The sequence below is a fragment of the Leptonychotes weddellii genome, chromosome 3, assembly GCF_054177405.1.
Source record: "Leptonychotes weddellii isolate Sample4059 chromosome 3, ASM5417740v2, whole genome shotgun sequence".
Classification (NCBI taxonomy): domain Eukaryota; kingdom Metazoa; phylum Chordata; class Mammalia; order Carnivora; family Phocidae; genus Leptonychotes; species Leptonychotes weddellii.
This window is the reverse complement of record NC_138371.1, coordinates 165,925,170-165,938,441: the sequence shown is the minus strand read 5'-3', so window position 1 is coordinate 165,938,441 and position 13,272 is coordinate 165,925,170. Positions and strand designations below refer to the sequence as shown.

At 42.9% G+C, this 13,272-nt stretch overlaps 1 protein-coding gene and 1 long non-coding RNA gene across 4 annotated transcripts in view; one reads left to right on the top strand and one right to left on the bottom strand.

Annotated features, from left to right (window-relative positions):
* LOC115940441 (uncharacterized) overlaps positions 1-11,608 on the top strand; it is an 89,679-nt gene extending 78,071 nt beyond the window's left edge. The window contains exon 4 of the long non-coding RNA XR_004075189.2: positions 11,429-11,608. This is a non-coding gene — a long non-coding RNA (uncharacterized LOC115940441). The remainder of the gene's footprint in view (positions 1-11,428) is intronic.
* CLYBL (citramalyl-CoA lyase) overlaps positions 1-13,272 on the bottom strand; it is a 246,423-nt gene that overhangs the window by 41,295 nt on the left and 191,856 nt on the right. The gene's annotated exons all lie outside the window — the stretch shown is intronic.

The window sequence follows — 13,272 nt, the reverse complement described above, 5'->3', positions numbered from 1 at the left end:
CAACACTTTTTAATCACTCAAACAGAAGCTCTGTAAGCATTAAGCAATACTTCCTAATTCCCACTACCCCCCAGCCAGTAACCTCTAATCTACTTTCTGTATCCATTCTTTTGGGTATATATCTAGGAATAGAACTGCTGGGTCCAATCCATCACCTTTACCTCCTCTACTCTTTTACTTTGCCTTCTCCCCACCTGCTTCTGATGGATCCTCCTCAACTGTATGTGACAGGTCTTATGGGTTTTTTTGAGGACCTTGCCAGGCATCCCCATGCCTCTGAGGTGCCTAAAACCCAAACTCATATGGAAATGTGGAGCCAGTGTCGAGAAGATGGCTCTCATGGGCACGACTGCCTAAACTTTTTCCATTTCTTAACTTTGAATTAATACTGTGGCTTTGAGGTATATTTTGCACACAGCCTTTTCTTTTTTTAAAGATTTTATTTATTTGAGAGAGAGAGAATAAGAGAGAGAGAGACAGCGTACGCACAAGAGGGGGGAAAGTCAGGGAGAAGCAGACTCCCCGCTGAGCAGAGAGCCCGATGTGGGACTCGATCCTGGGACTCCAGGATCATGACCTGAGCCGAAGGCAGATGCTTAACCAACTGAGCCACCCGGGTGCCCTGCACACAACCTTTTCAAAAGACAAAGTATTTACCTACTAAAAGCATGTATTGCCTTTCTCCATGCAAATAACAACTGCCCTGCCCAGATTTGTCTGTGGAGCTCTGGAGCCTTCCTACTCTTACTATTTCCTTTGTTCTCACTCATCACTTGTTCTCACAGCCTCAGAGGGGCATTGGTTTAAGTTCTGGTCTCTAGCAGGGCAGCAGAGGCATAAGGGGCCATGAGACCTGTTCTAGGCAGAACAGTCTGTGAGTGGAGGAATGGGGTGCTTTGGCATGCTTTCCCCTGAGGGGGCCACTAGCCACGTCTACATGATGTGAAGGATTCAGAGGAAAGAAAACTAGACAACATCATCACTCGTTACTTGTCTTATTGCTCAAGGCCAAACATCCAGATACTTGAAAACATTTAGATAACCGATAGGATTTGTCCTTTTCTTTAAGATTGTTTGTGATTCTGACAAGAAAATTTCCTGAATACTATCCCTAGATTCTGTCTGATGTCTCTGGTCTGGTACATTTAAAAATTTTTAACCAGTAGGAGAGGGATCAATCAAATGCTATCCACTGTGCTGGCTGCTGGGAACAGGTGTGGAGGGATAGGGAAAGATAGATAAATAAGTTTATATTGATATATAAATCAACAGAGGAATGTGTCATCTAGTTGTGGCAATGAAAGACCCGTAGAATGCGAAGTGAAATAGTTCAAGTCGGTGCAACAGACAATAGGACCACGGGACTTAGAAACAGGAGGGGGCACTTCAGGCTCAGAAAGGAGGCAGGGGAGCTGGGAATCTCAATAGGTGCAGAGGAGGGGCTAGCACCCAGCAGAGAGCCAGAAAAGGGCAGAGGGCAGAGGGCAGAGGCAGGAGTAGTAAGTGAATCAAGAGGCAGGTGGTCAGTACGTACGAGGTTAGGTAGGGAAGGTGCGAGCGCCGGGAGATGGACAGAAAGACAAGAGATTCCCAGATGGGCAGGGGTGAGCCCCCATTTAGGGATATAAGGGTCGAAGCCTTATATTTCCTCCCCCATTGAGGGAGGAAAGGGTTGTAGGGTTGGTGGGACAAGAATCGCAGTTCAGTTGAGAAAGTCCTCTCCACAGTGGAAGCTGCTAGTGCCCAGGCCTGGACTGGGAGAAGGTCCATCACCCACCGTCCCTTGAGTGCTAAGTGAAGAAGCTCCCTGCCTGAGCCTGCTCTGCCCACACGGGCAACTTCTCCATCTTGGGAGCCTGAAGCACTTTTATCGCCAGAGGGCTTCTAGTCCTGAAGCTACTCAATTTTGTCTTTGGAATGGGTGTTTTTACATGGGTCTCTGATCTGGGATTCAGAGTACAGTACAGGGAGAGTACAATGCATCTTCTTTTCTGAAAAAGAAATGTAAAGTATATATGGAGTGGGAACGAGGCCCGCCGCCCTCCCTTTTGCCTTCTAATTGGTCTCGCTCTGCCCCGAGGACGGCGAAGAGGCTCCCTTCCCACCTGGTGCAAAGCACAGCCCCAAGCAAAGCTGCCCTCTCCCCCTCAACTTGCTAGGTTTGGGTTTCTCCAGTCTCTGCATTAGAGAAGGTAATTAACTATTTGGGTTTAAAAGCCCTCCTGCTGGGTTGCAGTCTGCGTGGGAGAATAAAAGTAAACAACCGAAAGGGAACGTGTCACCAAAGGACTGTGCACCTACCTTTCTTCATTATAAGGATGAAAAGGTTGCCATTTGTCACAGGTGTCATGGACTACCCACCCGCACAGGGCAGGGTCTGCGGGCCTTTCATTCTTTTTGAACGGTAAGTCAAGAGTGATCGGGTCGTCATGTAATGAGGCAGCCTTGCCGTGGTTTCCGATGCGCATGAGCTAACAGCCACGTCACCTGGCCTGAGCAGTTCCAGTATGATACTTATAACTGTTCTGGCTGATGACATCCTTTAGTTTACAAGCCCACTTGAGATCCATTGCTAGTAACCAATCTGAACTGTCCCCTAATCTAAGTATTAAGAACCAATTTCCTTAAAGCGCCAAAGCTTCCCTTCTATGTGGGGAAACATCTGTTTTCCTGCCCGTCCCAATTTTGGAAGCGAATCGGGCCCACTTGTCCCCACGGCCGCGCTAAGGTGGGTCACACAGGAGCTCCGCTGCGTCCACGGTGCAGCCAGGAAATTCCTGTCTCTGAGCCAACTGCTTCCACAACACTTCTCTAAGGTGCTGACACAAAGAATCTTGTCTCCATAAGTAGGAGGTTATGAAAGCTTACAGATAGAAGTGTACATGTCTAATGATAATGGTTTATTGCAACTCAATAAACCAAAATAACGGGCATTTCAGCTAGCTCTAGGCACAAGGTCTTGACTTCACATTTTGGGGAAGAAGCTTTACTCTGTGGAAGAACAGCATCCTAAACAGGATTCTTAATTAGTTTTCCTGGCAGCCACGAATGAAGAAATCAGGTAACTGAATAAGCTCTGTGATGGCAGCGATCGAACACGAAGAAGTATTTCTTGCAATACACCAAACTGGATCATTATTCCCACAAACTACTTTTAATGTAGTTGAGGCTTTAAAATGAAAAGGAATTTTAAAATCCCCTGCATGATTTTACCAGTTGGTTCTATCTTTGTAGATTTTGATTTCTGTTGCTCAAATATATACCCACACTCCATTTTATAGGAGCTAATCATTTATTCTTCATGGTTTGTTGTTGTTGCTGTTTGTCTCGCTTCCTAATTATTTCCCAGAGAAAGTGGCCATTAAAAAGGCTTTGTTTCTTTTAGGTGGCAAGTTCATAGGTATTTTATTTTATTATTATTATTACTGTTGTTTTTTAAAGATTCATTTATTTGAGAGAGAGAGAGTGGGGGGAGAGGCGGAGAAGAGAATCTTCAGGCAGACTCCCGCTGAGCACGAAGCAGGGGGAGGGGCAGAGGCACAAGCAGACTCCCTGCTGAGCAGGGAGCCCAACACAGGGCTCCATCCCACAACCCATGAAATCATGACCTGAGCCGAAACCGAGTCTGACACTCAACCGACTGAGCCACCCAGGCACCTCTATTATTTTTTTAAGATTTTATTTTTAACTAATCTCTACACCCAACGTGAAGCTCGAACTCACAACCCTGAGATCCAGAGTCACATGCTCCACCAACCGAGCCAGCCAGTTGCCCCCAAATTTATAGATATTTTAAAGAGTAGAACTTCTCCATCTTACTCTTTGACATTTTGTTTTATTCTAAAATCAACAAGGAAAAGAGAAGAAAAATATAATGTGGAAAACTGAAGAATGGAGGATGATGATGGGCATCAGAACATTTTATTTTTTTGAAAGGCAGATTCTGCCCTTTGGGAACTGTGGTTTGGTTATAGCAAAGGGTCCTTCACAAGGACCACGCCACACAGGAGGAGGTTTCTCCTTGCAGTCTATTGGAGCATGCCATATTCCTCTGCAAATAGGTAGCATGGAGAAAGTGGCAGAGCCCAGTGTCATCTTACCTAGCTCAGGAACACCAGCTATTCTATAATTCCAGGTCTTCCTTGAGAAAAATGCTAATAAAACAATGCAGTGGCCTGCACCACACTTGATTTTCATTGTGTTGTACACCTTGTCTTCTAGCCAGCTCTTCATGTTCACTTTCTCGGCAGTTTCATTCCTTCACTGGTGCCAGGCAGGCTCAGTGCGGAACCACTTGGGTTTTCTTCCCTCTTTTATCGCCCAGTAAATTTTCATAAAGCATTTAACGTGAGAACAAGCAGGTTAATTTACCATGCCGGTGAGCCAGGCTCTCGGAAGGCTCCCTGCAACACTGCCATGTTTTGGCGTCAGAGTCAGAGGCCTCGGTCCCAGTGGCAAGGAAGCTTGCCAGAGCCTTCTCTGTGCAGACACCAGGTGTGATTTAGCATAACAGATTGTGTGGACGCTCAGCAGCTTCTATAATCTGTGCGTCAGGACCAAATTGTATCCTTCGTGCAAGATGAAGATGAAAGTCTCAGGGGCTAAAAGCTCTGCCAGGAAAGGCTTCTGCACATACAGGAAATAGGAACATCATCCCACCTTGCAACACATGCCTGGTTTCAGGAACATCAAAGTCCTTTTTAACAATGTTAGTACCTTGTTGAAATGCCCTGTTAAATCACAATGCTGTTTTTCCCTGACTATAGGTGGACAACGAGAACCACACATTAAAAAAATATCCAAAAAATAGGGGTGCCTGGGTGGCTCGGTCGGTTAAGCAACTGACTTCGGCTTAGGTCATGATCTCGGGGTCCTGGGATCGAGCCCTGTGTTGGGCTCCCTGCTCAGCAGGGAGTCTGCTTGTGCCTCTGCCCCTCCCCCTGCTCATGTTCTCTCTCTCTCTAATAAATAAATAAAATCTTTATTTATTTATTTATTTATTTTTAAAGATTTTATTTATCTATTTGACAGAGAGAGACACAACGAGAGAGGGAACACAAACAGGGGGGAGTGGGAGAGGGAGAAGCAGGCTTCCTGCGGAGCAGGGAGCCCGATGTGGGGCTCGATCCCAGGACCCTGGGATCATGACCTGAGCCGAAGGCAGACGTCCAATGACTGAGCCACCCAGGTGGCCCTAAATAAAATCTTAAAAAAAAAAAAAAAGAAAAGGAAAGGACAGGCCTGAAGCAGAGGTAACCCCACAGGGAGAGTGACTGAAGGCACGTGGAAGGTGATTTTAGGACAAGCTTAGCAAACACAAGCCAAAATTACCAGCCTTTTTGTTTAGACCACTGCCATGTGTAATTTAATGCTTAGTGATGTGCAGTTAGTAAATGCAGAAGACAAATGGCATCCCAGTGGCAATGCTGAGTAATACGGCTTTAGAAGAAAGTACATATATATATGTGTGTATATATATATATATACATATATATATATATGTTCACACATTCAGAATCACTGGATAACAAGAATGTAAATATGGCGGTTTTTTTAGATTTTTTTTTGGCATAGTTTACACACAATGTTACGTTAGTTTCAGGTGTACAACATAGTGATTCTGTTTTTCTATACGTTATGCTCTGCTCACTACAATTGTGGCTGCCATCAGTCACCATACAATGCTATTACAATATCATTGACTGTATTCCCTACTCTGAGCCTTTTAATCCCGTGATGTCTTCATTTCATAATTGGAAGCCTGTATCTCCCACTCCCCTTCACCCATTTTGCCCAGCCCCAATCTCCCTTCCTGCTGGTAACCATTAGTTTATTCTCTGTATTTACAGGTCTGATTCTGGTTTTGTTTGTTTATTCATTTGTTTTGTTTGTTCAGAATCCACATATGAGTGAAATCATATGGGATTTACCTTTCTCAGCCTGACTTATTAGACTTAGCAAAATACCTTCCAGATCCATCCATGTTGTCACAAATGGCAAGATTTTATCTTTTTTATGGCTGTGTAATATTCCTGTGTGTGTGTGTGTGTGTGTGTGTGTGTGTGTGTGTGTAATGGATCTTCCTTATCCATTCATCTATCAGTGGACACTTAGGTTGCTTCCATATTTTGGCTATTGTAAAAAATGCTTTAATAAACATAGGGGTGCATTTTATCTCTTCAAATTCGTGTTTTTGGGGGCGCCTGGATGGCTAGGTCGGTTGGGCGGCTGCCTTCAGCTCAGGTCATGATCCCAGGGTCCTGGGATTGAGCCCCGCATCGGGCTCCCTGCTCATCAGGGAGCCTGCTTCTCTTTCTCCCACTGTCTACTGCTCTGCCTACTTGTGCTAGCACGCTCTCTCTGTTAAATAAATGAACAAAATCTTTTTTAAAAATTAGTGTTTTTATTTTCTTTGGATAAATACCCAGTAGTGGAATAATTGGATCCTACGGTATTTCTATCTTTAATTTTTTGAGGAACCTCCATGCTATTTTCCACGGTGGCTGTTATATTCCCACCAACAGTGCAGGAGAGTTTCTTTCTACACATCCTCGCCAACACTTGTTATTTCTTGTCTTTTTGAACAGTGATGTAAATGTTACACAGTACTTTTTTATTTATTTATTTAAAAAATTTTTTCTTAAAGATTTTATTTATTTATTTGACAGAGAGAGACACAGCGAGAGAGGGAACACAAGCAGGGGGAGCAGCAGAGGGAGAGGGAGAAGCAGGCTTCCCACTGAGCAGGGACCCCCACGCGGGGCTCGATCCCAGAACCCTGGGATCATGACCTGAGCCGAAGGCAGACGCTTAACGACTGAGCCACCCAGGCGCCCCACAGTACTTTTTAAACTTGATTTTATACCCTCTTGTTTTTTCATTCATTCATTTATTTTTTAAAGTAATCTCCACAACCAGCGTGGCGCTCAGACTCATAGCCCCGAAAGCAAGAGTCACATGCTCTACCGACTGAGCCAGCCAGGCGCCTGACGGAGCACGTTTCTTAACTTCTTGCTCAAAGGGCTTGCATCTCATTTGCCCTAACAGCAGTCCTGAGGTGTAGACAGGGCAGGTTTTATCACCTGTGTTTGCTTGAAGAACATGAAGGTTGCAAGAGTTAACTTTTTCAGAGATTGCACAGCTAGTCAGCGGTTGAGGTGATGCAGAACTCAAGTGTGCTCCCAATCTTGTGTCCTGTCTGTGGAGTCCCTCCTTGCATCTTACAGGATCTGTGAGATACCCAGTAGCCTATAATAAACTATTTTGTTTTCTGCTTTAACACGGTAAAGCAGATTCTGGGACTGGCTCAGATGACACAGTACAGGGATCATGTTAAACATGCATCACCTGCTTTCTTCACCCAACAACAGGCAGAGTCTATCTCTATGAAGGAGAAAATCTCCACCATCATTTGTAATGACTGCACAGTATTCTATTGCATAGATATGCCACAGTTTATCAAATCGATCCTCTAATGACTAAGATTTTAAATTTCCCCCATTTTTTGCTATTCATTCATTCATTCATTTTACTCAACAGATATTTACTGAATACTCTTTATGTGGCAGGTTCTATTTTAGGTAACGGAGATAACAGACCACAGGTCCCTGCCTACATGGAAGTTACATTCCAGTTAGGAAAGCAACTAATAAACAGGTGAACCAATAAATAACTGAAGCCTATGAAAAGATCTATTAAGAGGACAGAATTTAGTAATGGGATAGCAAGCTGGGGGGCAGTTGTACTTGACTAGGGCAGCAAAACAGCTTCTTTGTGGCTGTGACATTTGTCCTGATACCTAAAAGATTATACATAAAGCTGTAATGAATATCCCAGAACATTCATTTCAGAGCACTTGTCTGAATATTCCCTTAGGATAAATCCTAGAAGTGCAAATGCTAGGTCAAATTACACGCTCATTTAGGCTCCGAAGGACTGGCCATGAAATTCCAACTCTAAGAGACTCCCTCTAAACCAGCTCTGGATCCAGCAAGTCTTACTTCCAACTGTGCAACTGCCTGGCTCGGTAAGAGACTGGGCAGTTTCTTAACCTCACTGTGACTCAGTTTCCTCATCTGAAAAGTGGGAACATTAATAGTGCCCAACTCAGGGATTGGTGAGGATTAAAAATGGTGTAATAGAAGTGGTTAATAAACGTTAGATTTAAAACAAAATACATGCTCGTTTTAATTTGTATATGAAAACTGCTTTTTAAAAAAGGACCGTCCGAATTTAAAATCCCTTTTCCTGGCACCCACTCACTTGGCGCTCTGAGCTCATACTAGCTTGCCCTGTTTTGGATAACCTAGTGTCCTCAGACCAGGACTATAACCACTTGATGACAGGGAGTGTATCTCATGGCTCTTGTGTCCCCAATGCCTAACTGGAAGGAAAACACATGGGGTTGGTCTCCTGGCACTAAGGAGAGTCCTGAAAGGGGCCAAATTTACTCACAGATAATGGAAGCTAGCCTGTCCACTGAAACACAGAACTTTCATTTTGAATAAAATCAGATAATAAGTATCTAGAGTCTACTTTCCTATGGGTGCTGTGGCCTTTAGGTTACTGGGTTCTTCAGGAGGACAGGTAGGTCTATTGTGCTCACACATTGCTTGATTTAAAAAATAAATAAATAAATGGCAACCTGCTAAATGTTTTTGTTCCAACTTAGAAACCCCAAACTTGGTATCTTGAAGCAGTGCCTCAGCAGGAATTAAAGACCACAGGTTGCAGATGGCAAATGACTTACTGCAATCTGAAATGGTCTATATTGCTGGTATAAAATGTGACTACGTTCCATTTCTTCCTTTGTCCATCTGCTGCTGTTTTGGTCTAGGAACAAGGATGATTTTAAAGATTTAAATTTGGACTCTGTGTAAGCTGATTTCTCAAGCCATATTTAATATATTTTGGCAACAAACACTACTTTGGTCATGTTTGACTAAGAAGGCAGGAAGGAGTGAGAGGTTTTTGATCTTTTTTCAAGTTGTATGCATTTTTGAATGGAGGTGGTTGTGATTAAGGTGGTGATATATAGATAGTGAGTTAAAAAAATTTTTTTTATTAAAGAATGGAGAGCAAGGGATAGGGAGGAAAATGAAGGAATGAAGACTGCAAGGAACAAGAGCCCCAGAATGTCTCCTGGTTTCTCTTTCATCTTAGGCATATTAGTCTTGCCTCCACAACCAGGTAGAGGAGATGAACTCATTGAGGTGTGACCATGACTTGAAGCCCTCAGAGTTCCTAGGGTAGGGCAGGACAAAGAACAGGTGCCCTATCTGGAAAGATTACCTAGAGTCAGATGTGGAATATGCTTGCTCGCATGTTTTCTCTCTCTTTCTCATACACACACATACACACACATTGTTTTTTCCATGTCTGTTAGGTTCTTGCAGTAAGAAGCAGGTACCCCATTCTTAGGTATGATGGATTCTTTCTTACATTTTGTAAACATGATCAGTAACTGAGGTCCTGGAGGTAAGAATCACAGAGAATCAGGGTCTTAGAGTGGGGAGGGGTCTTCGAAATTACCCCCCAAGAAGCTCTGGCCAGGGCAGGACCCCCATCTATCCTCTTGGCAAGTGATTTTTCTGCTTCAGTGTAAGCATGGCCATGGACAGTCGTACAAAGTCCTCGGGATGGTTACTCTGTTTCCTAAGTTTTCAGTCTTCCAACACTCCTCGTTCTCATAGCTGTTTCTCTGAAAGCCTATGACACAATTCAACCTCCTCGCACCACTGAGTTGCCCTCCTCTGGACATATCCAGATTCGGCCATGTTCTTTCTAAACTCAGAACCGGGAGTCCCATTGCTCTTCATCTGGATGTTAGGTGAGGCATGACATCCAGCTGGCTGGCCAGTTAACTCCTAAGAAGGCTGGTGAAACTGTTGTTTGACTAGGATGTTAGACTTTTTATCCACTCAATGTGCTTAACAACATGGCTTTCATTACAGTGTTCTTAAATTCAGCCATTGCAAACAACAATTTTTCAGTTTTTCAAAAGGGTTTTAAGAATGTTATATGTGTAAAAACTTATAATAAATACGGGGAAATTACCGTAACTCATCAAAGTCAGTCTTTCTCCTAAAGATAAACGACAATATGTATATTCAGAATTATTCTTTAGGCAACTCATTTTTATCTGCCATGGAAAATATGCCACAGATGGAGGCATTCCCAAGACAAAAATTTGAGGTGTTTGGGGCCTCAGTTTCTAAACTGACAAGATGGGTTCTGAGTTGCCTTCTGGCTTTAACATTCAACATTCTCTGTATAACCCTACTCTGGTCAATTGTTTCAAGAAAACCCTTTCTTTCAAATCATAGAAATACACACCTTTATTACCTCCTTTTGGGTAGAAGTAATAACATACTGCTGGATTAACATTTCAACTTGGTATGTATTTTATAGTAGAAAAATGCAAAATATCCAATATTTTGAGTGTTCTGTAGTTTTAAATATAAAAACTTTCAATCTTTGTCATTTTGGATAGAATGAGTTTTTAAAAAATTAGCTGAAATTTATTATTAGCCTTTATATATACATGTAGTATATAATTATGCATAATCAAAGAACAGATAATGCCTACCCATCTTTAAGCTGGATTAAAGAAGCATTAATGGATATTAAAGCTACTGGGATTTTGAGGACTTAAAACCTAGTTCTGCAAGATGAAAACATTCTGGAAATTGGTTGTACAACAATGTGAATAAACTTAATACTACTGAGCTGTACACTTAGAAATGGCTATATTGGTATATTTCACGTGACTTTTTTTTTTTTACCACAACTAAAAATATTTAAAAATGCATCCTTCTTCGGGTGCCTGGTTGGCTCAGTTGGAAGAGCCTGTGACTCTTGATCTCGTGGTTGCAAGTTCAGCCCCACGTTGGGTGTAGAGATTACTTTTTTTTTTTTAAGATTTTATTTATTTGCGAGAGAGAGAATGAGAGACAGAGAGCATGAGAGGGAGGAGGGTCAGAGGGAGAAGAAGACTCCCTGCTGAGCAGGGAGCCCGATGCGGGACTCGAACCCGGGACTCCAGGATCATGACCTGAGCCGAAGGCAGTCGCTCAACCAACTGAGCCACCCAGGCGCCCGGGTGTAGAGATTACTTAAATAAATTTTAAAAATGCACCCTTCCTGCAGTAAACAGGAATGAAAAATTGCAACACAAGGTGATGTACATGCAACAGGCAAACATCACACGGTGGTTGTACAGGGTGTAGCAGAGACTGCTCATGGCCCCAGCACCCATTCTTGCTCCTTTGAGTTTTACCAGCGTATGTATAAATGGTTTACTTCTCAAAACCTGCATGGCCCAGCCCCACATGTGGCTAGGATATAAATGTAACAGAAATGGGGTGTGCAATGTTTAATCCCTTAAGGAAGCCACTTGCCCTCCACTCTCTCTTCTCCCATCTAACAGGCTGGAACGCAAACACAGTACGGAGCCAGTTGCAGCCACATAGATTAAGGTGTCATGACAACAAGGTAGAAGCGACTTGGTCTCTCAATGACCTCAAGGAAGAGTGCTGCCTACCCACCTGGACCACCCTCCTGCCTCTGCGGTGTTAGATGAAAGAGAAATAAACCTCATTTGGTTTGAGCCACTGCAGCGTTGGGTCTTTTTATTACAGCAGCTGAGCCTGTACATTAACACAAAAGAAGAAAATAATCACCTGCACATAAAGGGTGGGGGTGAAGGTGAGAGCAGAGTATGCAGCTGGGGGAAGAAGACTGTCTGGGAGAACATAACAACATGAAGGTAGGCTCCGCTACAAAGCCCAGCTTCCCAGCCTCTAAGTCCTGGGCACTGACTGGCGATCCTTATATTGGTCCTAGATAATTCCCTTTCTCATTGCTATGAGTGTGTGTTGGGAGCTGGGAGGCATGTTCCAAAAATGGAGGAAGGAGAAACAGTAGAACAGGTGGAATTTTGGAGTCTGTATGTGTGATGACTAATTTGATTTTTAGATGTGTTTGTGTAGGATTTCAATAAAAAATGCCTCTTGACCATCAAAATTCTGAACCAACTGAACAATTAGACAAAAGAGTCAGTATGAGGAGAATTAAAACACCTCCTTCATTTTTGATAAACGCTGACCAGAGGACACAGTTTAGTGAAAGATCATACTGATTTTCTAATACTGAACTGTGAAGTTGGACTGACCATCACCTAATACTGAACTGTGAAGTTGGACTGACCATCATATCGCTATGGCAGGGGCTCAAAGATTCTAATGCAGTATAACAATGGGGGCTTATTTAATCCTTCTTTCCCTTTAGGGGCACCTGTGTGGCTCAATCGGTTAAGCTCTGCCTTTGGCTCAGGTCATGATCCCGGGGTCCTCGGATTGAGCCCCTTGTCAGGCTCCCTGCTCAGTGGGGAGTCTGCTTCTCCCTCTGCCCCTCCCCTTGTTTGTGCTCTCTTGCGCTCTCTCTCAAATAAATAAATAAATAACTAAATAATCTTTAAAAAAATCCTTCTTTCCCTTTAAACTGTAAGAGCTGGTGGAGTAAAGCAATATAAACTATTTAATGAAAAATAATGCATTCTTTCATTTTTAAATCCGCCCCCCTCCCGCTTTTTTCTTTAACAGATTGGTGACATATCTCACACTTAGTTGACCTCCACTGGTGGTCAAATGGAGCGATTTTTGATGTTCTGCTCTCTTTCTAGAACTATACTCCTGATTCTGATTGTGATAAGGAGTAAACAGCCAACTTGCCCTGTCCACGTAAGGGATGAGTTCTTCAGTTCCCTCAGAAGGTAACTTCAGGACTAGAGAAGCCTGTCTGACAATGAACTTCCTTTCCAGGGTATGTCTCAGTTTTTATATAAATCTGAATACACTGGCTTACACCCAGCTAAGTCAGTCCATACTACCATCTACTGAAATGACTCATCCACACGTTGGTTTCTTCTGCTGGATAGCATGTTGTAGGTATTTAATAAATGTTTGTTAAATTGAATTGAATAATAAGAAAAAGAAGTACAAGTAAGGTAACAGTGGAGTCTAAAGTGGGTTCTTTCAAGAGATCATCTTAAGATGTGAAAAGAGAAACAAGTGGTACAACCCTGTCCAAGGTAAATGCCTTCATAGTTTTTCTGATGGAAGTGAATCATCAAAGCAGAGTTACTCAGATACTGAACTGGATTTGGAAAAACAAACAAGTATACAATGTGCTGTTTTTAAAAAAAATCACTCATTTGGAAACAAATAAATCCAATATTGTCACAAACATAAAGCTGTTCGCCCTCAACTGTGA